Source organism: Melospiza georgiana, chromosome Z (genome assembly GCF_028018845.1).
Source record: "Melospiza georgiana isolate bMelGeo1 chromosome Z, bMelGeo1.pri, whole genome shotgun sequence".
Taxonomy (NCBI): Eukaryota; Metazoa; Chordata; class Aves; order Passeriformes; family Passerellidae; genus Melospiza; species Melospiza georgiana.
Genome location: NC_080465.1, coordinates 16,388,563 through 16,411,209, shown reverse-complemented (window position 1 = coordinate 16,411,209; position 22,647 = coordinate 16,388,563).

Below are 22,647 nucleotides of genomic sequence, written 5' to 3'. Positions count from 1 at the left end.
CCCAGCTTGGGCCGTTTAAGGTTATCCATGAGATGTCAGGACCGTGAGCAAAGCCCTGGGTGGGCTCACCTACAAATTGTGTGCAGACTTGGAGGTAGGTGCCACAGGCAAAGTCCATCAGTTTTGCCTGTCCACTGGCCAGGTGGAGGAGGACGTTGTCAGCTTTGATGTCTCTGTGCAGGACCTCGCAGCTGCTGCAGTGCCTCACAGCCTCCAGCACATGGCAGAACAGCCCCTGCACCAGTCTGCCGACAGGAGTGCCCGCACATGAATGAAATCAAAGAGGTCCTGGGATCGCTCTGGGCGCTTCATCACCAACAAGAAGTTTTGGCAGCGCCTAAACCAAGCCAGGAGCTGGACAACAGCATGCAACCCAGTGGACACCAAGCCCAGCAGTTTGATCTGGGGCACGCAGGTGCTGTTGGGCTGCAGGAAGACCACGATGCTGTCCGTGGGACTGATGCCGTGCCAGGGGTCTGGAAGCTCTCAGCCAAACTGGGATGCTCTGTGCCCTCTGCTAATCTCCCTTTGCTCTCCCTCGAGGCTTTCTGGTGGCTTCCACCCTGCTGAGCTCAACTTATCCCGTCCAGCACACCCCGGTTTCTGCTGCTGACTCCACTCCCTCACCAGCTCACCCCAAAGATGGGTGCAATCCCCTGACACACATTTGACGGCCACCTGCTAGCCAAGGGGAGCAGCGGGCTGAGCTTCCCGCCCGCTCTGCCGAGCCCCATCCTCCTCCTCCCTCACCCTACTCTGCCCCCCGCCAGACCCCCACTCACCGGGGCGCTGTGCTCCAGGCACGTCCCCTTGCAGACGCTGCTGCAGCCGCTGCGCCCCAGCAGAGAGCCCAGCCGGTTTCACCCCTGCAGGGCCTCCTGCGCCTTCCCTGGGGCCAAAGGCGGCTGGCGGCGCTGGGCCCGGGTCCAGGAACGGCCCCCGACCGCCCCTCAAGTGTCCCAGGAGGGGAAGCTCTGTCTGAATGGGGCCCCCTATTTCTCCCGAGCTCTATCACCAGCTCTCCTAAGCAGAAATGGCAAGTTTGGAAAGAAATTGAAATGTAGGCCTTAAATGTCAGAAAGGCTCAGGAGACCCATTAGACAGTCCTAGGTGTGCTTCTGAACGAGGCATTTCACCCTGGCTGCAATAAGCACGCAATCTTCTCTCGGAAGATCTCAACTTTTATCTGAATAAACTTCTGAAATGGAAAATTCGAAATGTGAGTGTGATTCCTTTATTCCTACTGATGTGGCCACTGAAGTTTTACAGCCTTCACTGAAGAGCCTTCAGAGCAGAAGCCAAGGCAAGCACTGCAGCTGCTGCTGCTGTGCCAGACAGCCCCGGCTGGGCAGGGATGGCAGGACTGTGCCGCGGGCTGTTTCTCCTTCCACAGCTGGGCGGTGCTTTTGAGCCAGTAATGACAAGGGGTAGGAGAACAAAGGAGACTTTTCCTGTTCCAGCACTTATGGACGCATTAGGGCCACCTTCAGGGCAGAGTTCCGGCTTCCAAAAATAAAGCAGAGGGACACAGTTGGAAAATGCCTCCCTTGAGGTCTTCTCCTCTGTTGGAAAAGAGGGACCCAAGTGCCAGGAGGAGCAGCAGGGCCCGGTCCCTGCTCTGTGCCTGCAGTGAGGGGCTGCTGACGCTGGGCGGCGCCATGGGAAGGGAGAGCCCCTGCGCGGGGCGGGCGGGGCGGGGCAGCCACCAGGGGGCGCCCGGGGCGGGGCGGGGCCCCTCTGTGAGGGGGGAGAGCCTCGGGCAGCTACGCCAGGGCAAAGCACAGCGCCGGGGCAAAGCACAGCGCTGGGGCAATGCACAGCGCCGGGGCAAAGCACAGCTCCGGGGCAATGCACAGCGCCGGGGCAAAGCACAGCGCCGGGGCAAAGCACAGCGCCGGGGCAAAGCACAGCGCTGGGGCAATGCACAGCGCTGGGGCAATGCACAGCACTGGGGCAAAGCACAGCTCTGGGGCAAAGCACAGCGCCGGGGCAAAGCACAGCGCCGGGGAAAAGCACAGCACTGGGGCAATGCACAGCGCCGGGGCAAAGCACAGCACCCGGGCAATGCACAGCTCTGGGCAAAGCACAACGCTGGGGCAAAGCACAGCGCTGGGCAAAACACAGCACCCGGGCAATGCACAGCGCCGCGACAATGCGCAGCTTCAGCGCAGGCTGACCAGCAAGGGAATTTTCCCGTGGAGTTCAGGATTTAGGCCTTTTAAATGCCAGTCCTGCGCTGAGCTGGGCAAGCACAAAGCCTCCTGAAGCACCGCTGCCTCCTCTCCAGGCTTCCTGCAAGGCCTTTGCTGACTGGGTCCAATCAGCCAGGCTGGAGGCCGGCTCAGCTGATGTTGCAAAGAGCTGCTGTCCAAAACAAAAATCTACAAAAGCCAAACCAGAAAGGCAGTATTAGTTCCCAGGCCCAGTTCCGCAGAGGCAGAGCCAGATTCCTCTGCTTCCCAGAAGGATGCAGGAATAGGACATGAGGGCACTTTGTGCCCCTTACCTTCATGTCCAGCACCTTGCCATTGCAGGCCAACTTAGCTCAAAATCACAGTCACCCCTTTATCCAGAGTCTTCAGCTTGTTGGGATTTTCCCTGTGGGAGCAGCCTGGGAATGCTGCTTGCTGTCACAGGGCTTTGGTCCTTGCAGGAAACTCCAGAGACTCACTTAGGTCCCTCCTATCTAAAACATGGCCTGGGTTAGCTGCCATGAGGATGAGCAGTGTAAATCGTTCCTCAGCACATGCCAATCTCTGTAAGAAATGCTGATTCCAGTGGGATTTAGGTGTTGTTCTCAAGAGCACTGCAGGTCAGGCTTTCAGCAGCAAGACAAGAGCAGGCAGCTTGGCAGGCCTCCAGCATCCCCAGCACTCACCTGCCTTGCAAATTCCTCTGCTTCCTGTAGCCATGGGCTGAGCCCCTGGTGCTGACCTGCGGCCTTCTCCTGTTCCCCATGGCACTGGCACCTGTTTGCTCCTTCCTGTGGCATATTGTGGGGAAGTCTAGAATGAAATGACAGCAGAGCATTGCACAAAACATGAACTTTGGATCATTTGCCCCATTTGGTGGTTGCAGCCATCCCCAGCAGACATGGAGTTTGCAGTTCTGTGAGCTGTGCCATCCAGGAAGGGAAAACTAAGTTGGCCCAGGAAAAGCACGATCAAGCCACTGAGCTCCTGCAGGCCAGAAATGAGAGTGCAGCAAAGGACTGAAAAATGGAGTGCTATGCAGTATGCACTGTGGGCAGGATAGAGACTTAAAAGCCACTTCCATGGAGGAATCTGCCCTTGCCCATTTCCCACAAGCTGAAGGGAGTGGGGTTCTGCAAAGGCACCAGGAGTGCCTTCAGTGTTGGACAGAGAACTTTTTCAGGAGCAGAGCTGCCTTGGGAGCTGGACAGAAGGAGCAAATGCGCCCATGTGGGCACCCACAGAGTGAGGGCTGCTCCAAGGGCACTCCCTGCCATGCCGAGGACACGGGCACTGCCCCGTGCAGAGGAGGTGTCCCTGTCATATTGACAACACCAACGCTGTTCAGTGCCATGCAAACACCTATGGGTACTTTGTTCCTCAGGTTATTTTCCCAACTAAGGTGTTGTTCTTCCTTGAGCAAGCCCTAGAGTTTTCTGGTAGATGTTAGCCATGCAGTAAATGGGCAGGAAGGACAGGCATTCCAATTTAGGGAACTCTCAGGGATATTACCAAGGCGTGATTTTATCCACTGAATTGAAGCAAGGGTTGCTTGTTTCAGTCAGAAGCATTGGTGGCCAAAGTGCTGAGTGTGCGCTTGGTGCCTGCTTTGTGCTCCTTTGGGATCCTTTGAGCTACGGGTTATGGACTGAAGGAGAGGATTGTGCTGCTTTGGGACAGAGGAGAACTTTCCAGGCTCTCTTTTGTGTTAGCTGTAGAGAAGGTTTGGTTGCTATGCATGAATTCACAGAGCAACCCAGGGCTGCTGCTATTGTGATGTCAGTGCAGAGCTGCCACGTCACAGCATGGTGGTCATCAGGAGGTTGCCCTGGTGCACGCGAGGCCTCAGTGTCCAGAACAGCTCTTGGCGTTCTCGTTGCAGGAGGATCCTGTACAGAGGAGTTCTCTGGCAACAGTCTGTGCCCTGAAAAGGGAGTCTTTTTCTTTTGCCTGCCGTTGTACGAGTCGGCAGACTCGTCTAGGCATCCTTTTGTTTCCCCTGCGGTTGTAGGGTCTGCAGACACCTACAGGTGTCCTTTTATTTTCCTTTTCTTGTTGTACGGCCTGCAGACTTGTGCAGGTGTCTTTTGTTTTTCACTTTGTGTTTGTACAGTCCGCAGAGTGCCGCGGGTCTCCTTTTTTCCTCTTTTCCTTGCACAGTCTGGGGACTTGTGCAAGGTGGTTTTTCTTCCATTTTTGTTTTACGGCCCGACGACTGAAGCAGCCCTGCTGAAACGATGGAGCGAGTCCGTAGAGCAGTCAGCAGGGCTTTTTCAGCGATATCAGCCCGCAAAATTGTTAATGGTCTGAGACGTAAGTAGAAGTTTTTTCCTTGGGGGCAGAACAATGAAAGAAAAGTGCCATGAAGATGCCATAACTTTGGTAAAGCTCCTGGCAACAGTTTCAGCCAAAAAGGGGGTGTCCCTTGCCCAGCAGGGTGTGGACAACTTCCAAAATGCAGGCTGGAAGAGTTGTGCAGGCGTCCTTCTATAAACTGTGCAGATCTCTAAAGGAACTTAAGCAAGGCATTGTTTTTCTGCATTCCCTCCTTAAAGGATGTGCCTGTCTAACTGGCCCCCCTCTGTGCGCCACAAGAGGGATTGGCTTTGCACTGAAGGGCAAACTGCTGAGCAGATAGTGTGGGCTCCTGAACCCCAGAGCTGGGCCTGTGCTGTGTCCAAACAAAGCTGCAAGCGCCAAGAGGGGTTCAGTGGAAGCTTTTGTGGGGAATTGTTTACAGCAACCACGTGGCACATGCTGCATGCAATTTACAGAAAGAAAAGGAAGGGCAGGAAGGAGAAGAGAAGGAAGCTGCTTTAGTTGTAGGGCGGACAATGAGCTCCAATGCAGGCAGTGACTGCTAAGGAACAATTTGCATCTTCCCGGCCCCAAGTTTCTAGTTCCTTAGTGGCAAAGCCGAGCAAAAGGTAGACGCAGCCTAGGATAGTGGCCTGCAGTCCTGCTTGCTGGGCTACAGAACTGCTGCTCCCAGGAGGGAGGTTGTGAAAGGAAAATGCTCTCTGCTTGGCTGGCCTGGTTCTGTGGGATTCCTCAGCACCAGCAGTCTTGTAACAGCGCCTGGTTTGTTCTCTCTTGCCGTGGCAGGTCGCCTCAGAGGTGGAAGGAGTCAAGTCTACGGTTCAGTGAGTGGGACGGGCACCCTTGACATTCCTGGTGCCTGAGGATTATGCAGCAAGCTGCGGGCTTGCACTGTTGTAGTAGAGTGCCAGGCTGGCAGGCCAAAGGAAAGTCCACACCAGTCCACGTCTGCATGAGCACTACCAAAACAATTCCCTCAGTTTCTTCCTTTTCCCTTGAAGAGGCTTTAACTAATGTAACTAATGAAACTACGTTTAGCTGACAGAAGGCTACATGCTGATTGTAGCCTGGCTAAAATATCTCCTTCAGAAGCACATGGAGTCCTGTTGAAACATTAGTCTCATCAGCCCACTTGACATGAGTATTAGTGACTGAGGATCCCATTTGTAGTGAAATTCATGGCTTCTCACTAGGACCACTGGTGATAGAGCTCAGGAGAAATAAGGTTCTCTATGACAGCTTACTGCCTGTCCCTCATGCTGCTCTCTGTCTGCAGAGCAGCACAGTAGCAGCTGCAGCAGCAGAACCTGCTCTGGCTCGCTCTCTTCCACCAGAGGGTAAAGGGGAGGCAAGGGACAACAAACCTCCAACTGTGTTGTCAGTCCAGGCCTGAGCATCCTGCAGCAATCAGTGGCAGCTTTGGTTACTTCAGTGCAAAGCTTTGGTGCAGTGCAGAGCTGCAAGTTTCTGAGCACGCAGCATTTGCCCTTTGTGGCTGAAGATGCTGAGGGCTGGAGTTCTTCCATAACCTAGCGCTTCAGCCCAGCCACTGACACGTGGGAAATGGGGTCGGAACTCTCACACGCAGGCATCATTTTCCTGCCATTCTGACAGGGACTGTGAACTTGCCTTGGTGTCAAAAAAGCTGTAGCGTGATGTCCTTTAGTGCTGCTGGTGAGAAAGTGAGCCCCGTTGTGCACAGTGTCTGTGCAGGCTCCCTGCTGCCAGCAGAGAGAGCGGTGCCAAGGCGCAGTTCACAGCCTTGTGGGGAACACAGGAGCCACCGTTGCTGCAGGGACTTGCCCATCTCCAAGCACTGTCTGAGGAGCTACAGTCTCTGCTTTGACTACACCCTTAACTTTGACATGACCCAAGTTTGCTGAGAATCCTGAATAGCTCTGCATGGCAGAGACAAGGTCTGTGTCTGAAGGGCTGGAATGCAGTTCCTATTGGCTGCTTCCTAATGCTTGAAATCCTGAGGGGAAGCCTTCTGACCAGAGCTGAGCAGGGAAATGTTCCCTGCTTCCATTCTGAGACATTCAAAGCAACACAGGCTTAGTTGGTCACCCACATAAACAGCCCCACACAACAGCTTTTGCCTTCAGGTGAGCTGTGTGGCTGCTTGTTGCTTCTTGCAGCTCTCAGGAGGCAACTTCCCTGCTCCTCATTGCTTGTTTTCCTTTTTCTTTGTCCATTCCTTGCAGGCCCCGCTAGGAGAGCTTCTTGCCTCTCAGAACTCCTCGGCCCAGGCGGGAAAGGCAGAGAGGGAGCAGAGCACAGCTAGAGTGTGCAGTGCCCAGGAGTTCAGGTGTGGTTAAGCTTTCTCGCTTTCTCTGAGCAGGGTTGGGCATTGCTGGGCTTCAGGAGGTTCAGAGTCAAAGAAGAAATTTGGCTTTCTCATGGTTTGACGTGCTCAACATAGACAGGGGAAGGCAATCTGTGGGCAGGTCTGGCTGCCTGCTAGGACTCACTTCTCAAACCTTCTCAAACCTTGACAAAAAGTATGCTGAACTGGACCAGAGGAAAAGCAAGGGAGGTTCAGGCTGGGTTTATGGAAAGGAAACCTTTGAACTGCAGAGGCAGCAGAACAAGTGCCTCAAAGAGCTTGTGCAGATTCCACCCTTGGAAATTTGGAAACCCCGGCTGGATAGGGCCTTGAGCGGCCTGTCCAGATGCCATAGCTGACTCCAAGTGCTTGGAGCTGAAGATGGTCCTAGAGGCTCCCTGGGGTCCCTGCCGGGCTAAACCATCTTGGGATCCTTTGATTATTGGATTGCAAATCTGTACCCACGTCCTCCCCAGGCTCTAGCTTGCGGGCTCTTTCCTTGTTGCGCTAGTGAAAGCAAGAGTAATGGTGGGAGTGCTCATCTGGACTTACCAGGCCTCTCTTAGCCAAAGAGGAACTTTTGCAAGTCCGGTATCCACTGTATCAGAGAGGAGCACTAGGAGGCAGGAAGCTGCTAAGCTGAGAGTACCTGAGCTTTCTGGAAATGTTTTGTGGCTTCTGAAAGCTACTTTGACTTCCTCCCTGGTGATTCTTTCACCTGCAGAAATGACAAAGAGAGATGGTGGTCTAGAGAGGGAATGCCAGCACTCTCTTGAGGTGGAAGTAGAGGGCTGTTGGAAGCCCCTGAGACCGCCCTGTGAGGGACATGGTGTGTAGTCCTGGTCTTGCAAGGAGACTGTGTTTCAATTAAAGGCTTGCTTGTCTGTCCCCTTGTTGTAGAGGGAAGGAGCTGGCTGCATTTGAGAGCAGGCGCCACTCCTCACGAGAGAGGGTGTCGCAAGTGGCAGCAGAGACAGCCGAGGAACCACGGCTTGTGAGGAACCTGCTGAAGGAAGAGGTTCCTCTGGCGGTGCCAAAGGTACGCTCACCTTATTCCTAGGCAGCACTTAGGGACAGGGAGCTGCCCCTGGCAAGACGGGCCCCTAAGGCTGCTTCTGGCAGCAAGCCAAGACTGAGACTGTGCTGTTGTTGTTCCTCTTGAAAAATGGTGCCCCCTCCACTTCCAGGTTTGCCGCCGGCAGCGGCCACCCCACAGGGGTCTGGAGAAGCTGCTGCAGGAGTTCTCTCGCCAAGGGCACACACTGCCCCGGGTGTGCAGAGAAAAGGCGGCGCAGGCACAAGAGAACGCTGCCCTGGAAGCCCGACTGGCAGCCACGGAGCGGGACCTACGAGGCCTTTCAGAGCAGCTGGCAGAGGCCAGGTAAGGGCAGGGAGGAGCACCTGGGTGTGACATTCTTGAGGCTCTGGAATGACAAAGGGGGTGAGCATTAAGTCAGGATTTACTGCCTCCTGTTTGCGCTGCAGATGTGTCTCTGTCTGAGACGTGAAGAGACAAGAGAAAAAAGAAAAGGATACTGTGACCTGAGTGTTACTTTTCTGACAGCTCCAGCTGTCAAAGCTCTTCTGGGCGCCCGCCTGGGACCCCCTTGCACATTCCTGGGCCAAGTGCAAAGCAAGCCATCTAGGCACTGACAGGAGTACTAGGGAAACTGTGCGGATGTTTGCTGATCTCAGGAATTTCCCGCAGGCTTTGCTTTCTCCTTCAGTGCATCTTAACTTCAATCTTTCCTTGCCAAGTAGTTTAACATGGCATTCCCAGAATTCAAGGCTCTTCCATGTGAAGGTTATCAGTAGGGTGCTGATGCTTCAGGTGAAAGCTGCAGGGTTGAGCTGAAAATCTTGAGACCCTTCTGACATAACTCTTGTCAGTTATGGTGCAGGAACCTCAAGTTGCTTACAAGGAGCAGCAGAAGAAGGGAAAGGTCTTGTGGCTTCTCAACAATGTCCAGGGATTCTTGCTGAGCACTTGTCCACCCGCCTCTGTTACCTGTCAAGGTCCTTAGGCAGCTCCCTTCTTAAAGAGTGTCAAGACATTCGGGCATTGCTGGCTCCGTTTAGCAAAAATCAAGGGAGCAAGCATTCTTGTTCATGAAAATCCAGTAATTTAAATGGCAGGATAGCTGACAGCCCTCCTCCAAGACATTGCTAAATCAGAGAAAACCTAGTTCTGGTTTCTTACTCATACTCATAGAAGGTGGAGCTTCCATCTATCATTCCTTTAGTCCCTTTGAGTCACTTTGAGAGCATCTGGTAAACAAAGTATCTCTACGTGCACTAGGAATAACAGTAAACATTGAGGAGGCAGTGTTCAGGAGAAGACTGGCTTCTGTCCCCCTGCAGAGTGACTTGGAAGGGGTAATGAGCTCAGGGCTCTGAGCACAGGCTGGGCTTTTGCTTCTTGGCAGAGACTTTGTGGGCACAGCCACCCATGAGGAATGTGTCCGGCAACAGCAATTTGAGCACTGGCTGCTGAGATCAAACTCAGCTGGCCTTTCTGTGCTGGGCTAGGTCATGAGGAAAAGCTGGCCAACCACCTGGAGGTTGGCTGCTTTGCTATTTTAAGTAGCAGAAACAATCTTGCTGTAGCTGAGTTTGCATGCACACCCTTTTCCATGCTCAGGATATGTAACTGAAGGCATGTCCAGCTGGAGCAACTGCCCCTGTGCGCCAGGAACAATTTCTCTTCATCTTCACACCTTGTAGGTCAGAGAAGGAGAGCCTGCAAAGCAGCCTGCTGCATGCTCAGCAGCACGTATCAGAGCTGGAGATCACCAGGAGCCGTCTGGAAGCCCAAGTGCGCACAGCCACACGGGCCCAGGAGGTGATACTCGGTGAGAGCCTGGTGTGCTTTGTGTCTGGTGATGGCCCAGCCTAGTGCAGTTGCTCCAAAGGCAGCTCTGTCCACAGGGCTCCTGAGGAGGAAAGGAACTGAGCACAAGTCCCTCCTTGCCTGAAACTGAAAGGGCTTCAGGTCAGTAGAGTCTCTGCTAGTGTAGTCTCTGACTGTTGCCGTTTGTCATGTTTGCAGAGGATGTGAAGGGCCTCCGTCAGGAGCTGCAAGCTGTAAGATCTCTCAGCAAGCAGCAGTGTGAAGAAATGGCTGAAGAGCTCCGCTGGGCAGAAGAGCAGTGCTGCAAGGCTCTCAGACACTGGCAATCTGCTCAGGAAGAGGAAAAAAGGAAGCTCCAGCAAGAAATGGTAAGCGACAATACGTCCCGGAAGTTTTCAGGCAAGCTTGGTGGGCTGGCTTAGCAGAAGAGCAGCCTGGGTGACATGGCTGCAAGCATCTGCTGTAGGCTACACATTGCTGGGCCAGGCAGCAGAGGGCTTCAAGGGCTCCTACTAGAGAGCCTGTGAAGACCAAGAGGATGGTGCCAGGACAGTACCTGCAGCCACGGGTTCAGGCTGGGTATAAGCCAAGTTTCCCAGAGAGCGGGATGGTCACCACCCAAAGCATGGCAGCGAAGGATCTTGCCCACAGCCTCGTGCCATGCAGCAGACGGCTGCTGACCTTGCTGCACTCTGCTGCCCCAGCAACTGGGTTCCTTGCATTCTGTCCTTCCACGGTGGACAGAGAGTCTCCCCTTTGGGCTTGAAGCATATGCAACAGGCCCCGTGTTGCTGGTATTCCAGCTGGTGGCCTGTCCTGTGACTAGGGCATCGGGGTGCTGGCTTCCTCCTCATCCTGCAGTCCACCTGCAGGTTTTCCTTGATCAAAGGGCTGCGGCACTTTGAGAACACAGCCTGTGAGAGCAGACAGAAATGCTGAGCAGACAGGAAACAGGCAGCCTTCAGAGTGGGGAAGGAAGGCGGAATCTCCTTTCCTTCCACCTGCTGATGTTGGAAAAGAAATGAAATTTAGCAAAATATTTAATTATAGTGAGTTGTGTGTGAACTGGTTTGTTAAAAAGCAGTTTTGTAGCCGTTGAAAAGTGTGTTGAGTTTTGTGTGTAACCTAGCAGGTAGTCTTAGGGATTTAATAAATAATTAAACTAGTGCAAGAAAGTAAGAATGCTAACCTGTCTAGAGGCAGCATACAATGCTCTTAGAATAAGATAAGCAGAGGATTAATGATCTTGTTTGTGAACCAAGGAATGTATCACAAGGGGTCTGTGACCAGACAAGGGGAACGGGGAACTGTTTCTTGGAGGTTAGGCAAGGGGAACGGGGAAACTGTTCCTTGGAGACTTTGTTGTGAATCGCATGTATAAGAGGGAAGCACCCATACGTGAATTTGGGGGCTCGGACTTTAGGGACGTGAGTCCCCCAGTTCCCCGGGCCCTTAATAAAGCACCCACAAAACTTATCCGAGTTTTGTGTCATTTATCAATCGGGCAACACTGAGCCTCCTGTCAAGTTCTTGGTTAGAAGTGCTGGAGGGTACAAAGCCACTACTTGAGACTCTTCAGGGAGGGGGCTTGTGGCAGGGATGAAGCTGTCATTTTTTCTTTGGGGAGCACGGCTGGGACTTCATCTGGAAGTGTCTCTTCCTCTCATCAGAAGCAATGTCTGGAACGGCAGCACTTGGAGGCGCAGGCGATGCTGGAGGAACGGGAAAGCTTCCTGGCAGAGGTACAGAGGGAGCAGGAGAAAAGGCTGCTTGAGATGAAGCAGGATGTTGCCATCAGGCAACCTGAATAAGAAAAGATAGGAACCAGAGCCAGTCAAGAGGCAGCACAGAGTGTGAAAAGCGAGTTTGTGTGTTGCTTTGGTCTCCTCTGGGCTCCTTATGGGCACTGCTTGTCTGGACACTGTCTGTCTCAGCGGGACTGCCTCTTAGCCGGCCCGTGGTAAACATGAGGAGGAGAACAAAGTGTTTTTGGAAAGCGTGTGCACCTCAATCTTGGTTGCCACACAAGTGGTGTGTGGGACGTTAAAAGGCGTCTTCTCTTTGTTCCTGTGCAGCTCCAGGGTCAGAATGCTGCTCTCTTAGCCAAGGTGCACCAGCTGCAATGGGAGCTAGAGCAAAGGTGGCAGCAGCTGGAGCAGCTGAGGCAGCAGCTGAATGAGGAGCGTCTGAATGGGCAGGTGAGCGTGACCAGGCAGGCTGCAGAGGGAAGGGCAGTGATGGAGGCACGAGCTGGACATCTCAGGAAAGGGGAGGCAAGGACTACTGCAGGCACTGGGAGCACAGAGCCGGGCAGGCTCCAGCACTGTGCACCAGGAAGAAGAGTTGAGATGAAAGAGTGAGAGCTGGGTGGAGAAGCAGAATGGAAGTGCCTACGAGACTTGGAATAGAGAAGCCTGAGCATGATGGCAGGAGCTAGTGAGACTTTTCTTGACAGAATATCAAGGACAAGATGCAGGCAGAGCTGCAGAAAGCTTGGAGGATGATGAAGGCACTGGCGCAGAGGCACAAAGAAGAAATGGAAAGGATGTGCAGGATCCAGCTGCAGTACAGGCTGGCAGAACAAAGGCAGGTGAGTGAAAGAGCAGTAGGCACTGCAGTCATGCAACAAGTGGTCTCTGCTCTTCTCACCTTTCCCCTGCAGAGCAGCAGGTGGATGGGGGCAAGGCCCCTGACTGCCATGCTCTGTGGTCTGCGTTGCAGCTCGCCAGCACAACACCTACTGGGCCACTGAAGCTCAGCTTTGCTGCCCTGGGCATCAAAGCTTGTGCTTTGGCCGGTGGGCCAGCAATCCTGTGAATGTATTTCTGCTGGCTTCTTAGTGCCCACTTTGTTTATTGAGGAGTTTGCTCAGGTGAACATGGTGACCCATGCACATTCTGAACAAGTTGTCCCTTTCCACGGTGAATGCAGGTCTCAGAACGGGGTGAAATTTTAAGGTGTTCTTTCCCTTTAAGCATCTCTACTCTGGCTGGCTGTTACAAGCTGTAGTCTCTGCTTGTTTGGCTTTGACTTGTGCAGCCAAACACCAGTGTTGTTCCTGATGGCATGCCTGTGGAATGTGCTGTCAGGGGCATCTCTGCCAGCCACATTTCTGACACAAACAAATTTCTTGTCCCAGATGAACGAGGGCTCTGCCCTTGAAGGCGCCGCTGCAGCAGCACCCTCCGAAGAAGCCTCCCCTCCGCAGCCTGAGAGCCCGAGCAGGAGCAACTCGCCCTGCTCCGTCCAGGAGAGCGAGAAGCAGTGCCTGAGGCTGCTGAGTAGGTCCTGGGGATTCCTTGTGCAATCCAGCAGTGTATTATGGGGTGTGTGCCTCAGCATGAGCTGTAGCACATCTTCCTCCTGACTCTGGTGTCGGGGAGACATTCTGGACTCCCTACGGGAGCCATTGTTGTGCTTGGAGGCAGCCAGGGAGCATTTTGGGGCACTCCTTTTGCCTTTGAGGGCAGCTGGGTGTGGGTGGCCTTTGCCTGAGGTTCCATGTGCACTAAAGGCAAAAGCAGAGATTGTTTCCTGAGCAGCAGAAGGCTGCAACCTAGCCAACGACTGAGTCAGCTTGTGTGTGCTGGTCTGGCCTTATTGATCATGATAGCTGGCTTCCTAGATTGCCTTTGGACTGCATTTGGAGACAAAACACTTCAGAGAAATTGTTTGGCTCTGGGGCTGGTTTCATACTGGTGGTGTTTTCATGACTTCTACTATTCCTTCTACAGTTTGCTTGGATAAAAATTCTTCATTTTTGTTAGGGTCACCTCCTTGGAAGGAGCATCAGGTGATAGCAAAACAACAGAGGAAGGGGTCTTTTCAGCACACCCCAAATGTTAAGAAATTGTATTCTTAGAACAATCCCTGGGAATCAGAGAGCAAGAGGTGTTTTCAAAGTGCAGCCAACAAAGAAAAACACATTTTGATTTTCCAATCCCCCTTGGATAGTTCAGTTGTATGCCTAGGGAGACGCATCAAGAGACACTTCTATGTGGCAGGGCCAGATAAAACTGCCCTGCAGGCAATTGTCAGGAGGAAGCCTGCATCCCCTCTGCTGCATGTTTCTCCAGTACAAGGCACTTTGTCAGGGCTAAAGCCCAGCCGGTAAATGCTCTGGGGATACTAAGGATTGGCCTCAATGGCTGCACTCTTGGATAGCACAGCAAGGCCTTGGTGACTCTGCAGTGCAACTCAGTTGCTCCTTGACACTGGTCATAGCTGCCAGTGCAGTGCTGTCAGAGAATAAGAAGCGGGCAGGTACAGAACAGAGCCCAGTTTACTCAGTGTTGGCCATCAGCTGTAGGGACAAGAGGTGAATGGATCGACTCCTCCTTGGCTCTGAACTCAATGACACCCATGTTCTGTCTCGAGTGGGGTCAACAGCTTGTAGCAGTGCTGAGTCTGGCTCTGGCTTCTTCACAGTGCCTGTCAGTGGCCATTTGTGGGCTCTGCCCAGGTTTTTGTCATACCTGCCCTGCCACTGATGGCTGCTGTGACTGCAGGGGCTGGAGCCTTCCTTAGCTGTGAGGTTTCAGCAGCCACCGCGTTGCTGCAGCTTTGCCTGCACTCGTCAGAGGATCAGCATCTCGTTTGTGCAGGTGTCTGAGCCACGGCAGCGCCTGAGGAGCGGCGCTGTCCTTGTTCCATGTCTGGGCTGTGCCCTTTGGGAAGATGGGGCACGTGGCTGGTGTCCAAGGGGCCGAGGGCAGTGCTAGTGACTGCTGCAGCCCAGGCTGAAGACATGGACTTGTTGTTCTTCACTAAATGGGGAATGGGCAAAATCATCTTCAGAACTTAGCCTGCTCATCAAAGAAGAGGGTCCTAATTCTTACAGCCATTGTTCTTGGATGTAGCACAGCATGAGCTGCTGTTCTCTGAAAATGCCAAGGCATTCTTTAGGCAAACTGCTGAGAGGTAGAGGAAATCCCCTCCTCTCCTGGATTTCACTTTGCAATATTCCTTCAGCTCTGCAAAAAGCAGCTGTTGATAAAACTTCATCCCAGATCGCAAGGTGCATTGAAATCTTGGAATATGAAACCTTTTGTTGAATCTCACAAGAGAGTGTTATCTCCCAGGACAAGGAAGGGTCCTGATTTTTCAGCCCTCCTTCCCCTTTGTGGAGCACAACCACTTGCCACGGTGCCAGTTCTCTTCTGGTCTCTGTCTGCTCTGACGGTTTCTCCGTGGGCTTAGTCTCCTCTTCCAAGGAGTGTGCAGAATCAGACTCTGTGCAGGCCACGTGTGTTACAGAGCTGCCTGTCTTCTTACTGCGGCTGCTCTTGTTGTTGTTCTTGTTGACACTGTTGTTAGCCAACCCACCAGAAATTGCTCCGCGCCGCAGAAAGTGGAGCTGAGATTCTGATCCACTGGAAGTCAGGATCTCTGTTTTGAAGTTTGCTTCTTGCATTTTCTTTCTTTCTTTCAGGGAGTGTGGTGAGCGTGGCAGATCCAGAAAAGAAATACACTGGATGGAGAATTATTGGCAGAGGGTGAGTTCAGCCACGCTTACTCCTCCAGAACCATGGGTCACGTACGTGGCTGCTGGACTATCCAGAGGGAAGTCAGGCAAGCTGCAAGCATCTTCAGACCCTGGCTTTAGATTGTCCCTGTCTCAGTACTGGCCACAAGGCATCATCAAAGATAACTGCATGCTGGCAACCAATGTCTTGCCTGCCTCAAGCAGGCACGTGCCTGTCCCTCAAGTGTGTGGCACGAGATTCCTTATTTTCCCAGCAGACATGGTTTTGCATGATTCCAAGTAAGATGGCCCCACAACTGAAGGAAGAAAAAACTGAGAGAGCAGCTTCCCCCCTGAGAGCCGTCAGACAGCAGCTCTCAGCAGCATTTCTTTCCAATATTTTGCTGAACACAACTTTCAGTGCTCAGGACAATAGGACAGGCTGTGTGATGCTGCCTGAGTTTAGCAGACAGAATCAAAAGAGAGCTCTGAGTCCAACAGGATTGTGTGTGTTTCATTGCTTGGAAAGGCGCACCACATGCACAAGCACAACAAGAAAGGAGCAAAGCAAACCGTCACAACCATAGTCTGGTGTGTACATTTGAGATTTGTAGCAGCTCTTTTTTCTTCCTCTTGGACCCAGCTTTGCTCTTGGACAAGCTGCATGGCAGAGGGTTGCTGGGCTGCTGTGGTATTGTCTGAAGAGTAGACAAAGGCTGGTGTTTGAGGGACACTCCAGGCAGCAGAGAGCTCCTGCCTGGGCTGCCTTTTGCTTCTCAGCACTGAACAGCTTCTCTGTTCTTGCCGCTGTTCTGTTCCTAGGGGTTTTGGAACCGTTTGTAAGGCCTTGGACGCTGCCACGGGACAAGCGGTAAGTGCCAACAGCCCTTGCAGATTTTGCAGCTCTTGAGCGCTTTCCCTTGGGATGTGATCTGTGGCCAGAGCGTTGTGTTACCTGTCTTTGCTGCAAAGGCTGCCTAGAGGCAGGCTGAAAAATGCATTTTGGACAGACTTTGTCTCGCACATTCTGAATCAATGTGAGGATGGCAGTGGTGTCTTTCCAAGAAGGCCATGCTATCTTGGACTGCCTGGATAAGTGTGCAGAGATTAGTTGATGGCAGCAGCCGTCATTCTGGCCCAATTCCTCTTAAGCTGAGGTTCAGACACAGATAGGATTTGCCATTGTTTCCCATCATGAGGTACACTTTGAAAAGACCTAAAGAAGGAGAGGCCTTGTCTGGAGCGCAGTTTTGCCTTTCAGTCCTAGGGAGCCAGGGTCACATAATTACACACAGACACTCGCACATGGATCAGTGAGAAGAAGCTGATGAAGAGCCTTAAGTAATACTGCCTTGTGTTGGTCCTTTGTTGCTGACATTCCATTACAGAGGTGCTTTTGGTACTGAACTGACATGCTGGTGTCTTAGAGAGTCCCATGCTCTTTGGGGCTAAACATTCAGAGTGCTGAATTCTCCTTTCTGGCTCTCAGCAAATACAACTCCATCTTCCTGGTAGCTCCTTATCCACCTGCAGTGCTGTGCTCAGCAACTGCACTTGGAGGGATGTCTACAAGGAGTCTGAAAGCCCTAAGCCCTGCTTATCACCTGGAGTGCATCCGTAGTGGTCCACAGAAAGGATTCTTCATTTTTTAACACACTCAATAATTACACATCTAAACTGTGTTTAGGCATGTTCTTCAGAGATGCAAAATCCAGAAGAAGTTAGGATGTGCTAGGATGTTAATTTTCCTTTGAGTTGCCTTGGAGTTGTTCTTTTTCAGACAGCATTTTCTCTGCAATGGATTGGTGTATTTACTTTGGAGCACAATCAAGAATGGCAGCAGTTTCTGACACACTGATCAAATTCCCTAGAAATGCTAACCTGTTTTCCACAAGTTGAGTTTCATTTCACAGAAGCAAAATTCCTTTGGCTTGCAAAACGCGTGTAAATGATAACAGCAGTGATAAAGGAGGTCTCGCGGAGGAGTCTGCAAGGGCTGAGAGTGCTGTTAGCACATTGTGGCTGATGCTTTAGAGTCCCTTTTCACCGAGGTGACAAGGCATCCTGGCCTGCGAGTGCACGGAGGAAGAAGCTCTTGTAATGTCTGTTGCTAACGGCTTTCAACGTCATTGTAGGTGGCCGTAAAGGAAATTGATCTCCGGCACCAGCGCTGCAAGGAAGTATTGAAAGAAATCCTGGTCATGAGGGAAATGAGGAACCCCAATATTGTCACCTACCTAGAAAGGTAAGTAGTTCTGTATTTTTATGGGAATGCCAGTTTCCATACTTGCCAGGCAAAGGTTTCAAGCACTTTGCTCAGTGGCAGAAAATTGATCTTGCTATGATCGTCAGTCCACTCCTGTATGAGGCATGGGAGGAGATGGCATCCTTCTGGTTCCTGGCAGAAATAGCTTCAAGATTGTTCTCAGAAACCTGGCTCTCTTACTAAGCCAGCAGCCTCTATGTTCACTTGCTGAATGTTTCTTTGCTGTTTTGAGGCGTGATTTTTTTTTCTGAGTGCCGGAAGAGAAGTGCTGAGAAAGCATCACAGAAATTACTTCCCTTGTGCTGTTCCCACTATTTTCCATGGCCTTGCATGCCAAAAGAGACACATTATTTGCCGGGTTTGAGGTAGTTTTATCCTGTTTGTGGCTGTCCTTTATGCAAGGCTTCCCAAAGGGTGTTGGCAGTGCTGCACCTGCACCTCCCCTCTGAAAAAGCTGTGAAAACGCTGTCTCCTTGCTGTTGGAGTTAATGGTGCAATTTGTGTATGAAGACAATGAAGCAGCTGCTGGGATGTGTCCGCTTCCAGATCTGCCCCTGCTATCACAAACTGCCGTTTTCCCCTGCTTGCCCCCTAAGCCGTCTCCTTTCCAACGGGTGTGCAATTAGATGGCACAGATTGCAAGCCCTGCATAGCCTGGGTGGAGCGTGTCTCCATTTTATTCCGTCTTCATTTCCCAGTGACCTGGAAGCAAAACTCAGCTGTAGTCTTTTCATCCGTATGGCAATTTAGCTGTGCCCATTCAGCTCTACACTGTTGTTTTCATCTTCCAGCTACCTTGCCAATGGGTTTGTCCTGCTGGTGTTGGAGTACATGGATGGAGGCTCTTTAGCAAAAGTGATCAGCGAGAAGAGGATGGCCGTAGGACAAATGGCAACTGTCTGTCAGGAGGTAAGGGATCCTGCTTGTGCTTGGGATGCCTTGGACAGCCTCATAGTTCAAAAGCACTGCTAAGTGAGTGATTCCGCATTCAGAGCTTTCTTTCTTTTGCTTCAGAGAAGAAAGAGCATCTGGACGGAAGTGCCTGCCAGTGTCCCTGCCCTTACTAGAGTCTGCTCTTTATCTGCTTTTGGCCTCTGTGCTCTCTGCCTCTTTTCAATTTTTTTTTTCTGTTCTGCACTTTGCCCCTCCAAGCCTTTGCCCAGAACCTTTCTGCATTGCCTTCTTTGCCGGTAAGCACAAAGATGCCGGTGTGTGAGTTTTAAACCAACAGCAAAGGCCAAGAGAGACTCATCTCTCATGGGTCTCAGCGTCAAAGGAGGGCATGGCACCCACCACGGTGCTTGCTGCTGAAAACTGGCAAATGACTCAAAATGTCTTTCAAATCTGCTGACCAGGCAGCCTTACAGCCCTTTACCTCCAGTCTCCCAGCTGACAAGTGATGCCCTTGGTACCCAAAGCAGGGACTTTTCCTCCTCTTTTGGCCAACCGTTGTTTGTCCTCTGAATGGGGAGAGCGCATCCGCTGCAGCAGCGGTCATTCTGACTGGCTTTGCAGGGGACAGTCTCGAGCAGCACGTGCTGTTTCCCCCTCAAAGCCAATAGGCCTTGCCTTAGAGAGATCCTGCTCTCCCAGGGTTGCAGCAGCAAGCTCTTCCTCTTGCCAGCACTCGCTGCTCCTCTGACATCCATGAATCTTCAGGAGCACTTTCCTTTTGCACGTGATGAAATCAGATCAGGCTAACTTTTGGCCTCCTGTTTCTTTTTTTCTCTCTCAGTGCTTGAAAGGCCTGGCTTTCCTTCATGCCAACCAGGTGATCCACAGAGACATCAAAAGTGACAACATCCTTCTGGGCCGGGATGGCTCCGTCAAGTTGGGTGGGTATTCTTGCTCAGGGCACAGCTGTAGGCTGCTGGGAGTCTAGAAGAGCAACAAGTATCAAGAGGAACTGTGGTTTGTGTGTGTCCCTTCCAGAGGGAGGGAGGCAGGCCACAGTGGAAACCTTCAGTGTAGATGAGGAGAAGCCACCACCCTGGGAATGGTGGTGGGTTTGTGAAATGGACAATTGCTAGTTTTCTTGGCTGCATCCCTGAGGAAAGAGAGCACAGCTGCTTTTCCAGCTAGATTCAGTACTACATTCTGAGACTTAGAGTGAGGAAATCTTTTCCTTGGTTTCCTACTTGAAGCAGTGTTTGTTTTTCTCCTCAGCTGATTTTGGCCTCTGTGCTCTGCTCACACCTGAGCAGAGTAAACGGAGGTCGATGGTGGGGACAACTTGCTGGATGGCACCCGAGGTGGTGAGAAGAGAGCCTTACGGTCCCAAAGTGGACACCTGGTCCCTTGGCATCGTGGGAATTGAAATGGCCAAAGGAGAGGCTCCTTATGTTTGGGAGACCAGTGACAGGGTAAGGTGCAAATATGCTTCAGAATCCGGGATCCTTCTGGTCTGTCTCCATTTGACTAAATCCCATTCCCGCAGCTTGGATGAGTTCCAAGAAGGTGCACTCCTAAAAATGTCCCTGCAGCTCACATCAGCTGTCAAGGCAAGACCTGCTGCCCTTTGGAATAGCTGGAGTTGCACTGGGGCCTTTCTACTTTTGGGGAAGAAGGCTCATCTCTAACCATCTGCTAGGCAAGAAATTGCCACTGCAGACTGGGGCTTAAAAGACGGGCTCTAGGTGAGCACTGAAGGCTGTGGAAGAATCACGTAGAGTCTTGTGTTTCCTTTCCCTTCAGGCTAACCACCTGATAGGCACGCAAGGCATACCAGATGTGCACAAGCTCAGCCTACCCCCTGCCTTGTGTGAATTTCTGGGCTGCTGCCTGCAGATGGATGTGGACAGGAGAGGCTCTGCCAAGGAACTTCTGCAGGTACGAGGCAAAGGGGCTGCAGGCCAAACAGCTGCTCCCTGTCTGGGTTTGCTCCTCGGCCCAACTCCAGGGCATCAGATGGGCCCCCCACAGGGTAATCTCTGCTCTGGCTGCTTTTCAAATGAGAACCAAGAAGGATCCAAGACTAGTAAAGCTTAGAAGGGAGTGGTGGAGGTCATCTAGTCCAAAGCCCCTGCCAATAGATCAGGTTGCTCAGAGCCCCAGCTCACCTGACCTCGAATGCTGACAGCGATGGGGCACCTCCCAGCTCTCTGGGCAGCCTGAGGCAGTGTTTCAGCACTCTCCTCATAATGAGTTTCTTCCTTAGAGCCTTTCTGAATTGACTCTCTTTTAGTTTAAAACCATTCTCCCTTCTTCTCTTGCAATTGGCCCTGCTAATAGATATGTTCCCATCTTTCTTCTGAGCCCCTTCAAATATTGAATGGTGTCCTTGGAGACCTTGCCCATCTGCAAGCTAAACAAGCCCAATTCTCACAGCCGTTCCTCAGAGGACAGCTCCCACCTTCTGGTCATTGCTGAGGCCCCCTTTTGCTCTCGGCTGCTGTTTTCAGCTTTAGCTGGTAGCAAAGGAACTGAAGTACTGCAGTGCTGGGCAAGGAGGCCTGCAGTGGGGCTTGAAGAACACAACAAAAGCACTCCCTGCCAAGCGGTTCTAGATTGCTCTGTGGGAAGGTGGGGCCTTTGGGGGGACTGACTGAGCATCCAAGGGCTTCCAGTTTGTCCTTCCTGCCCCACTCTTAGAGGTTTCTGCCAGCCAAAGAGGGACAGCTGAGCAGGATTTGTGCCAGCCTCACGTGCTGCCTGGCCCGCTCAAGTAGATGAGAACCACTGCAGCTTTGCTGCCACCTTTTGTGGCAGACAGGCAGCTGGCGACGGCGCCACTTCCTCGGCTCTCCCTGCGGTGAAGGAAGATGCCAGCCAGGCCAGGAGGAGGGGGGCATGCCAAGGCAGACACTGCTCTCCTTGCAAGCCAGAGCTGATCCATCTGCGCTCTGCCCCTTCTGTCTGTGTGTTTCTGGGCCCTAGAAGAACCCAGCTTGACCCTGTTAGAAGCTCAGTGTGAAAATACTGGTTCCTTTTCCCTTGGTCTCTTTTAATTTGTTGCTTTGGTTTCTTTTTCCCTTTGGGCAGCATCCATTTCTCAAGCTAGCGGAGCCTCTCTTCAGCCTCCTCTGAGAGCCTGATTGCTGTCATCCCTGCAGCAAAGTAATGCAGGAAGCAGAGGAGATGACAAGGACCACTTCAGCACGTAGAGAACGGAGCCTCTGAGAACAGGCAGGAATCCTGAGGAGAGAGGGCCCAGCAAACAGGCAGACTGAGACAGAGTGGGAAAAGAAGGTGCCACCTCCTTTTCTCCCATCTGCTCATCCTCCTTCTAAATTTCTGCTTAGGACAGCATAGCTGGAGGGCACAAAGTCACTAGTGATGTGCAGATTTGAGCAAGGCAGGAGTGGCATTGCAGGCGTGAAGGGAATGGGAAGGCCAGAGCTGTGTCTCAGCAGGAGGGAGCTCCCACAGGATGCCACCGGCAGAGCCAGGCTAGAGCTGTGGGAGAGGGCTGGATGTTCCCAGCTGCGGAGGAGGTGCCTGAAGCTGCTGGGAACATCCTGTGCATTCTTTGACCCATTGAGCAGGGTGCTGCGTGTGTGCTCATCTGGCCAAATTGATCAGAATAGTTGGCTTCCTGGTTTCCCTTTAGACTCCTGACATGTTGGCAGTCACTGGAGACAAAATACTTCAGAGAAATGGATTGGCTTTGGGGCTGGTTTCATACTGGTGTTGTATCATGACTGTTTCATGACTTCTACTATTCCTCCTACAGATCACTTGGGCCCCCGCCATGCAAATCTCCACTCCAGGTGCTTTTCAAATGAAAAGGAAGGAAAGAGGCAGTGAATCAATCGGAGAAGGGGAGCACATGACCAGGAGCACTTCAGGATTTCTTTCTCCAATGCCAGCTCGGAGCCAACCTCAGAAGAAAAATCCTAGACATCCACAAGCCATTTGGAAGAATCCCTTCCTTGACCATTAGAGGCACACCTCTGTGGCTCATTGGTACACCCATGACTGGCAGCAAGAAGGGGAATGTCCAGTGCCACACCCAGCTTGGGCCGTTTAAGTTGATCGATGAGATGCCAGGACCGTGAGCAAAGCCCTGGGTGGGCTCACCTACAAATTGTGTGCAGACTTGGAGGTAGGTGCCACAGGCAAAGTCCATCAGTTTTGCCTGTCCGCTGGCCAGGTGGAGGAGGACGTTGTCAGCTTTGATGTCTCTGTGCAGGACCTCGCAGCTGCTGCAGTGCCTCACAGCCTCCAGCACATGGCGGAACAGCCCCTGCACCAGTCTGCTGACAGGAATGCCCACACATGAATGAAATC